At 34.7% G+C, this 7,063-nt stretch overlaps 1 protein-coding gene across 1 annotated transcript in view; it reads right to left on the bottom strand.

Annotated features, from left to right (window-relative positions):
• LOC108973571 (collagen alpha-1(IV) chain) overlaps positions 1-7,063 on the bottom strand; it is a 38,815-nt gene that overhangs the window by 14,665 nt on the left and 17,087 nt on the right. The window lies entirely within an intron of this gene.

Genomic DNA, 7,063 nt, shown 5'->3' with positions numbered 1-7,063 from the left:
TGGTATATATGTACATATATATGTACATTATATATATATATTTTTTTTTACAACCTGATCAGTGTATATAAATGGTACGTATTTATGCTGATGTACTGATAAATATTTGACTTGCTTTGAGAAATGTTTTGCATTTTGCTACAAAAATTCGTATAGCTATGGCTGGCGAGGAAAAATTTAAAAGTCATCTGAATGCATTCAAACCTCTTAAGTAAATATTAAAGAGTTAACAAATTTGTGTTACTGCAAGCGTTTGCTTAAAGATTTTCACTGAGAAGTATACTGAATTCTATTTATATACCCACATACATACACCTATATGTGAACTCATAAATATGCACGTGTTCAGAGTCAGACGAAATTCAGCCAGCTATTCCTTTATATACACAATAAATATTACAATAACAGTTGTGTTTATATAAATAGCAGTTATGTGTATTTTATGCTAAGGTTGACGAAATTTTCGCCCAAATACATACACACTCACATCTATATTTGCGTTTGTAGCACAATGAACAGGTGGGATCCATTTAGTTCCCTTGTTGGTATGTGCTCACTGCGGCCGGCTGGCAGTTAGCTTTTCGTTGACATTGCATTACCATTGAACTTGACACCTAAATTGCGCTCAAAATTAAATAAATGCACTGGTGTAAAAAATTTATTTGTGGTCTTGGGCGTGTAATAGAATCCAATAAAATAAATCAGTACCCACAACAGCTTCGGCACTACATAGACTAGTCTATGCCACTTGCGGACGTAACTTAAGAGGTGTGTTCAAAATATAGCGAGACTTTTGGCTTTTTGAAAATAAAATCTTTCGTTTACATTAATGCTGTTGCCTATGGAATAGTCCCAATCGTTGACAAACTTCTCAAACTTGATTTTTGAGATAGCTTTTAGTTCTTTCATGTCCGGCGAATATGTAGGCTGGGGTATCTTTACGGATTGCTTTTGTATACGAATTTGCGAACAAGTTCTTTGATATTTTCCTTTTAGTAAACGAAAATTGTTAAGCTAGTAAAAGTACGTCTAAGCTCATGTATATGGATTTCCGCTACTTTCTGAACACACCTCGTAAAAACTGAGTACCTCAATAACAAGTTAAGTGAAAAGTTCCCGGCTTGATACACATAGAAGGCGCTACAAGAATGATGATTCAGGTTAGCCCTAACCTTCAAAAAGCTTGTGTATAAATTTGACATCTGTCGGATCATTAGTTTGAGAATTATATCATTTTTAATGAAGCAACTTTTGTTATTGTGTGTGGATAAAAAGGAATTTTGTGTTTGAAAAATATTGCTTTTTGAAAGGAAAAAAACATTGTTGAAGCAAAAACTTGACTTAATGACGAGTTTCCGGACACTGTCCCAGGAAAATAAGCCATCACCGAAGCACCGAAAACCGTAAACGTAGTAGACGCCTAAAAGAGATTGTGACCGACGAAAACATATAAAAAGTCCACAAAATAATTTGGCTGTAATGTGAAGTTGTTCGATATAGCAGGCACTCCAAAGATATCAACTAAAGATGTAAAGCATATCATTCGCGAATATTTGGGTATGATAAAGTTCTGTACAAAGTAGTCTCGCTAGCTCACTTTTGACAAAAAACAACGATAAAGTAATGTTCGGAGCGGAGTTGGAAGGTCGGTAAATCAGTGTATCAGGAAATTATGTATGCTGAGTAAAAAAATAATTTTCACAAAAAAATATGTTTTACTATGCTAGGCCGGGGACTCTTCAATTGACCTATTATATGGATCGCTGCCAGCATGTGTCGCCTTTTGCTGCTGCTGTTTTGGTCACATAACGCAACGAATTAGTTCCAAACACTGCAAAACTAGATTTTGGCCAAGTACCACTCTATGAGACAGCATGCGTGAGTGATTTCTTGTATAGTATATGATAGTTATAATCAAATGAGTCTGAGACCTATGCAATGCGCTAATAACATTTGAGTTGTGTCAGGTTTATATATACATAATATAGATATATGTTAACGATGCGAAGAATGTCTTATACGATCAGTTACCCTGAGACACTTGCGAATCAAAGAACAAGGTATAGTTTAACCAAAAGTGGACAATATGAACTAGTCTTTGGTCTTCACAAGCAATTTGTTCTATTGGGTTCGCTTTTCTTCGCTACGCATGTGTGAATATGTACTCAACCTGCAGTTGACTTTTTTCGTTTTGCTGTGAAATTCTGCAATTCTCATTTGTTGGATTATGATGCACTTGACATATGCAATTCGTTTTCATTTGGGCAGACAGGAAAAGGCATGAAAATAGAATAACAACCCTGATACTAGCAAGCCCATAATAAGCATATTTTAAGTTGCGAAATTCGAATAAAAAGTGAAATATACACTGTGGCTTGACGTGCCCCCAACACCTCGAACTGTGTCAGTGGCATATTTGAGAGCATTTCCAGATGTGCAACGGTACATGAGCTATGTTGTGCGTGTGTGCCACGCTGATATGATGATGAGCCGGCAGTGCAGTCAACCAGCCTCCATTTGCCAGACATACTTATGCGTTTGCATAGCTACAAAACACATGTGCATCGGTACATGCATTCACCCGCACACTCATACATTTTCGCATTCTCAGCACTTGATGTCATTTGTTTTAATAGTTTAAGGTCAAAATGTTTGTGTCTACTTAAACGCAATTTTTATCACGATGATAAGCAATGGATACAGCGAAGCTCATTTGTGCCTGTGTACATGTGATAGCTGTGGCGACTCACACCCAGAACTTAGCGTCGTTGCACATTGTTATTGTGCATAAAGTGCCGCGAAAGCATATCACTTCGACACATCGCTGCGGCTGATTGAAAGTAGTCGTTGGACATTACACGTGGGTTTTCTGTGGCAGATCATACAATATAATATACAGTGTGAGAATAATTGGAAGTGCATATGTGGCAGTCAGAGAACGCAAGCGAAAAATAAGAGCGAAATGGGGAAAAATGGCTAGTAAATGAAGAAAACACGTTTCCTTGGGTTCAACCGAAGCTATAATACCTTTCACAAATAAATTATTTGATTGTAATCGTTCATTTTGTATGGCAGCTATATTATATAGAGGTCCGATCTAGAAAATTCTCTAAAATCTTGTAGCAAGGATTTGGAAAATGCTTAGAGCTAAATTTCCAGAAGATATTGCATCATATTAAAAAGTTTTCCATACAAGAACTAAATTTTGATTTTTAATTTTGTAAAGTGATCCGATATCGGTGGTTTCAATGAGTATGAATAACTTTTTGGAAGAAAAAGAAATATTAAAAATTTCTGATCGATATAGCACCAACAGAATAACTAGCACACGTCTTTTTCACCCCGAGACGCTGTTTATTTAGTCCATTCATTTAAGCTTAAATTGGTAAGATTCTCGGAATTCGAGATACCCAGCTGTAAGTCTGTAAATATTGTATATTGAAACCCTAAAAGTTGTCTCAAAACCTACATATGGTAGATGCACCCTACCTATTTACGGACTTACAGCTGTTTATCTCGAGGCGAACTTACCATAATGACTGGACTAATTTGCCGGCACCGAGGAAAAAACTTATGATTCAAAACCTTTAATGGAAAAAATTTTTATTTGTCAATTTCACGAAATTTGGCATAAATGATTGTCCAAGGCAACGCCAGAATCTCAGAGCACATTATTCAGGTCGGACTTCTGACATATGTCTGTCTGATCCAATTAAATCAAATTAAAGATCTTTGTGTAGGTTTGTATACGTAAAGGCTACCTATAGCTTCGATGAAATCCAAGTTAATGATTTTTCTCGTTGTTTTTTCATTAGTAGGTAGAAATAGAAGAAAAGGATATATAATACTAAGCGCTTACATCATTTTAATGAAGTAGCCACGTTCTCCTTTATACTGATTTCCAGATACTGGATACATAAATATTTTGTTATTTTTACAATGAATTTTATAATTTTTGACAAGAAATTATGATTCTAGTTGATTTACAGGGAGCCATAAGAACGGAAAAATCACGTTTGCGTGAAATATGCTACAACAAAATTCCTCGATCTTAATTTGTCTTAGGCAGACAACGGAAAAATAAAATAGCTGAATAATCGGTTGTATGAGAGTTATTTGATATAGTTGTCCGTTCTGGGCGATTTCGATAAATGATTAATAGAATCTCAAAAAAGACGTATGTATATATTTAGATATCTCAAAAACTGATGAAGAATTTTTCATAATTCCCAAAAATCTCGAAATCGCTTTCAGACCCATATTCTCTTAAGCAAAGTTTTTCAGAATCATTTGTAGAACATTTCGCGCATATGCGATTTTATAGAAGCAAATAATGAACGCTTCTAATGTACACGATACATCTAAATAAAAAAAAAACGCTTCTTACACTGCTCGATATCTTAACTTGCAGCTTACACATTAAAAATTGAGTAGAAATATGAGTTCCATTATTTTTCGTTGATTGACTTCTCTGCCAAACGCCTTAGTGACGCAAGAGCAGCAATCTACTCTTTATTGACTTTGAACACGTTCTGTGTCTAGAGCAAATCGCGCTACAAACAATTGAAGTAAAAAATACACGCACATACATGCATACAAACAAAAATTCACGAAGAAAAATGTGCTGAATGAGCGATTTCTGCTTGATTTTTGAAAATATTCTCAGCCATGCAGTCAAAGCAAATACTGTGTAATAATTATTTAATATTGAAACCCTTATGTATGTGCAAATGTAATGCTTAAGTAGACATATACATATGTATATATTTATTTCAAGTCTCGTCTTTATCCTGCTACTCATGCTCATATTTCCTTGCTCATTCCTTATGCGCTACACTTTGTGTTCGCTTCTTCTTACGTTGCCTCACTTATATTTCTTTCCATTCAATTGTTGAACTTCAGCACTTTTCGACTTGCTATATGTATTTCTTGTTAACCAACTAATATTCGATCAGTTTGTATGGCAGCGTAATCGTGAAAGTATTCTACCTATTCTTCATTATAAACGGATATTATTTGCAAGAGCATAAATGAAAAATAACCTTATACAGCTTAAACACTTAAACCTGCGGAGTTTGCCGCCGTCTCAACGTAGTCACAGATATCTCATGTTCCATGTTTCCATTGGTATGTAAGTAACAGCACAGCACGTGCACGTGCAGCTTAGCAACTTCGTTGGTTGGCCAGTGCGTATGAGTAACCATTTAACTCTTATTCGAACGTTCAGTAGCAAACATGTATGAACAAGTTTTTCCAGAATATTCTTATCTGGCACGCAAGCGAATGTAATTTTCTGCCAATATATAAATATGTGCGTATACTGCAGCTGATTATTGAAATCCTTGACCTACTTCATTCATAGCTTGATTCATAAACATTATTTACTATTAGCGATAAAAGTTTAACGGCACGACGAAGCTAACAGGAAATTATGAAGTAGGTTTGAGTAAACGCATTAAAAAGAATATCAATACTAAAAGCAAAGCAGGGTTTGAAGAACTTGTTTACATATTAAGTACTTGGCAATTATTAAGAAAAATTTATTTAAAAAATATTTTGTTGTAACTTGACATTTAGTATACTATAAACAATTTCAAAATCTATTTATACATTCAGGGATAAAATTTCCATTTTGCAAGCAGTTGCATTAGTCTCATCACACCGATTGGAGCACCGCGGCTGTGCTTATTTACTTCCTGGGGCTTGGAATTTATGAGCAATGAAAGAAACGATGCAATTATATAAATGCAATATTTTCGTGGGGGGTCGTCCATACAAGGACATGAGGTCAAGAGTTTAATGACTCGCTGTTGCTCTAGTATGACCCACACAAGAAAAATATCAATAGGGTAGGCCATAAATATATTATTTGTGATTTTTTGTTATTAATGAAATATATTTATAAATCACTGTCATATGATTTTAATTTAGAATGTTTTTTAACATATGAGCGGATACATACACCCATACTCGTAAGCATATATTTACAAGTACGTCTTGACACAATTTATTTCAAAAACAACATGTCGTGTCATAATAATGAATTATTAATTTGTTTGCCTATTTATATATTATATATACATATATATATACACGCATCTTGAAAAATGTAAAAAGCTCTAATCTCCGGCTCAAATTTGGGTTATCAGCGGTTTGGTGGTAATTGGCGCAAAGCCACTGCTGCCGCGTTGGCGCCTAACCGTAGCACGATGAAAGTCAGGTCAGCAATTTTTTAGTATATATTATATACATTTTCTATGTGCTCAATTGATTGAATAATATAGTTGTTGTTGTTTTTTTTTTTTTGAAAATCTCTCTAACTTGCTGCACGATATACTATGATTCCAGATTTTGATTTGTAATTCGAGCGTGTATTCATATGACTTACAATATTTCAGCCCATTAGTGGTTAATATGATATATATTGTTTCATGGTAATGTAAGAAACATTTGCGAACAGTACACACTTACGTACTATTTATATAATTATCGTAAGAATATTTATTTATGATGGAATAATTTAATTATGAGCTGAGCCGCAACCCCTTTCGAAAGAACAAATTATTGGGTTGCTCACTAAGTAATTTCGTTTGATGATAACAGCTGCTCTTATTGAATTTTTTTGCAGCTAATTTCACACCTAACATTTTTTTTTTCGTTTTACATTGTGACAAAAAAGTACACAGCAAATAATGGAAAAGTCTTACAGCGATTCAGTTTGCAAAATTTCGTTCCAGCAGTTTCGATTTTGTGGAAGCGCTACGTTCTGTAAACTCATGAATAACAACTCCAGTGTTTGTTGAAATATTTAATTTGCTTAACGCGACCGTTTAGAAGCACATGAGGCGTTCAGAATTAATTTCGAAGCTTTACATACAAGTACATATGGCTTCCTCATGTTCTTACAGAATTATGTAAATTTGCTTTGTCGCATGACGACGAAAATGTAAACCGCCAGAGATCATAGTCTAAAAAGGATGAACTAGCTGAAATCACTTCAGAGACCAAAAGTCACCGATTACAAGGGTACCGTTTATTTTGAGCCCTTTCCCGACAATACCAC

The sequence above is a fragment of the Bactrocera latifrons genome, unplaced genomic scaffold (assembly GCF_001853355.1).
Source record: "Bactrocera latifrons isolate USDA-ARS-PBARC rearing strain unplaced genomic scaffold, ASM185335v1 scaffold_49, whole genome shotgun sequence".
NCBI lineage: Eukaryota > Metazoa > Arthropoda > Insecta > Diptera > Tephritidae > Bactrocera > Bactrocera latifrons.
Note: the sequence above shows the minus strand (reverse complement) of the source record. Positions and strands in the feature narration are given on the sequence as shown.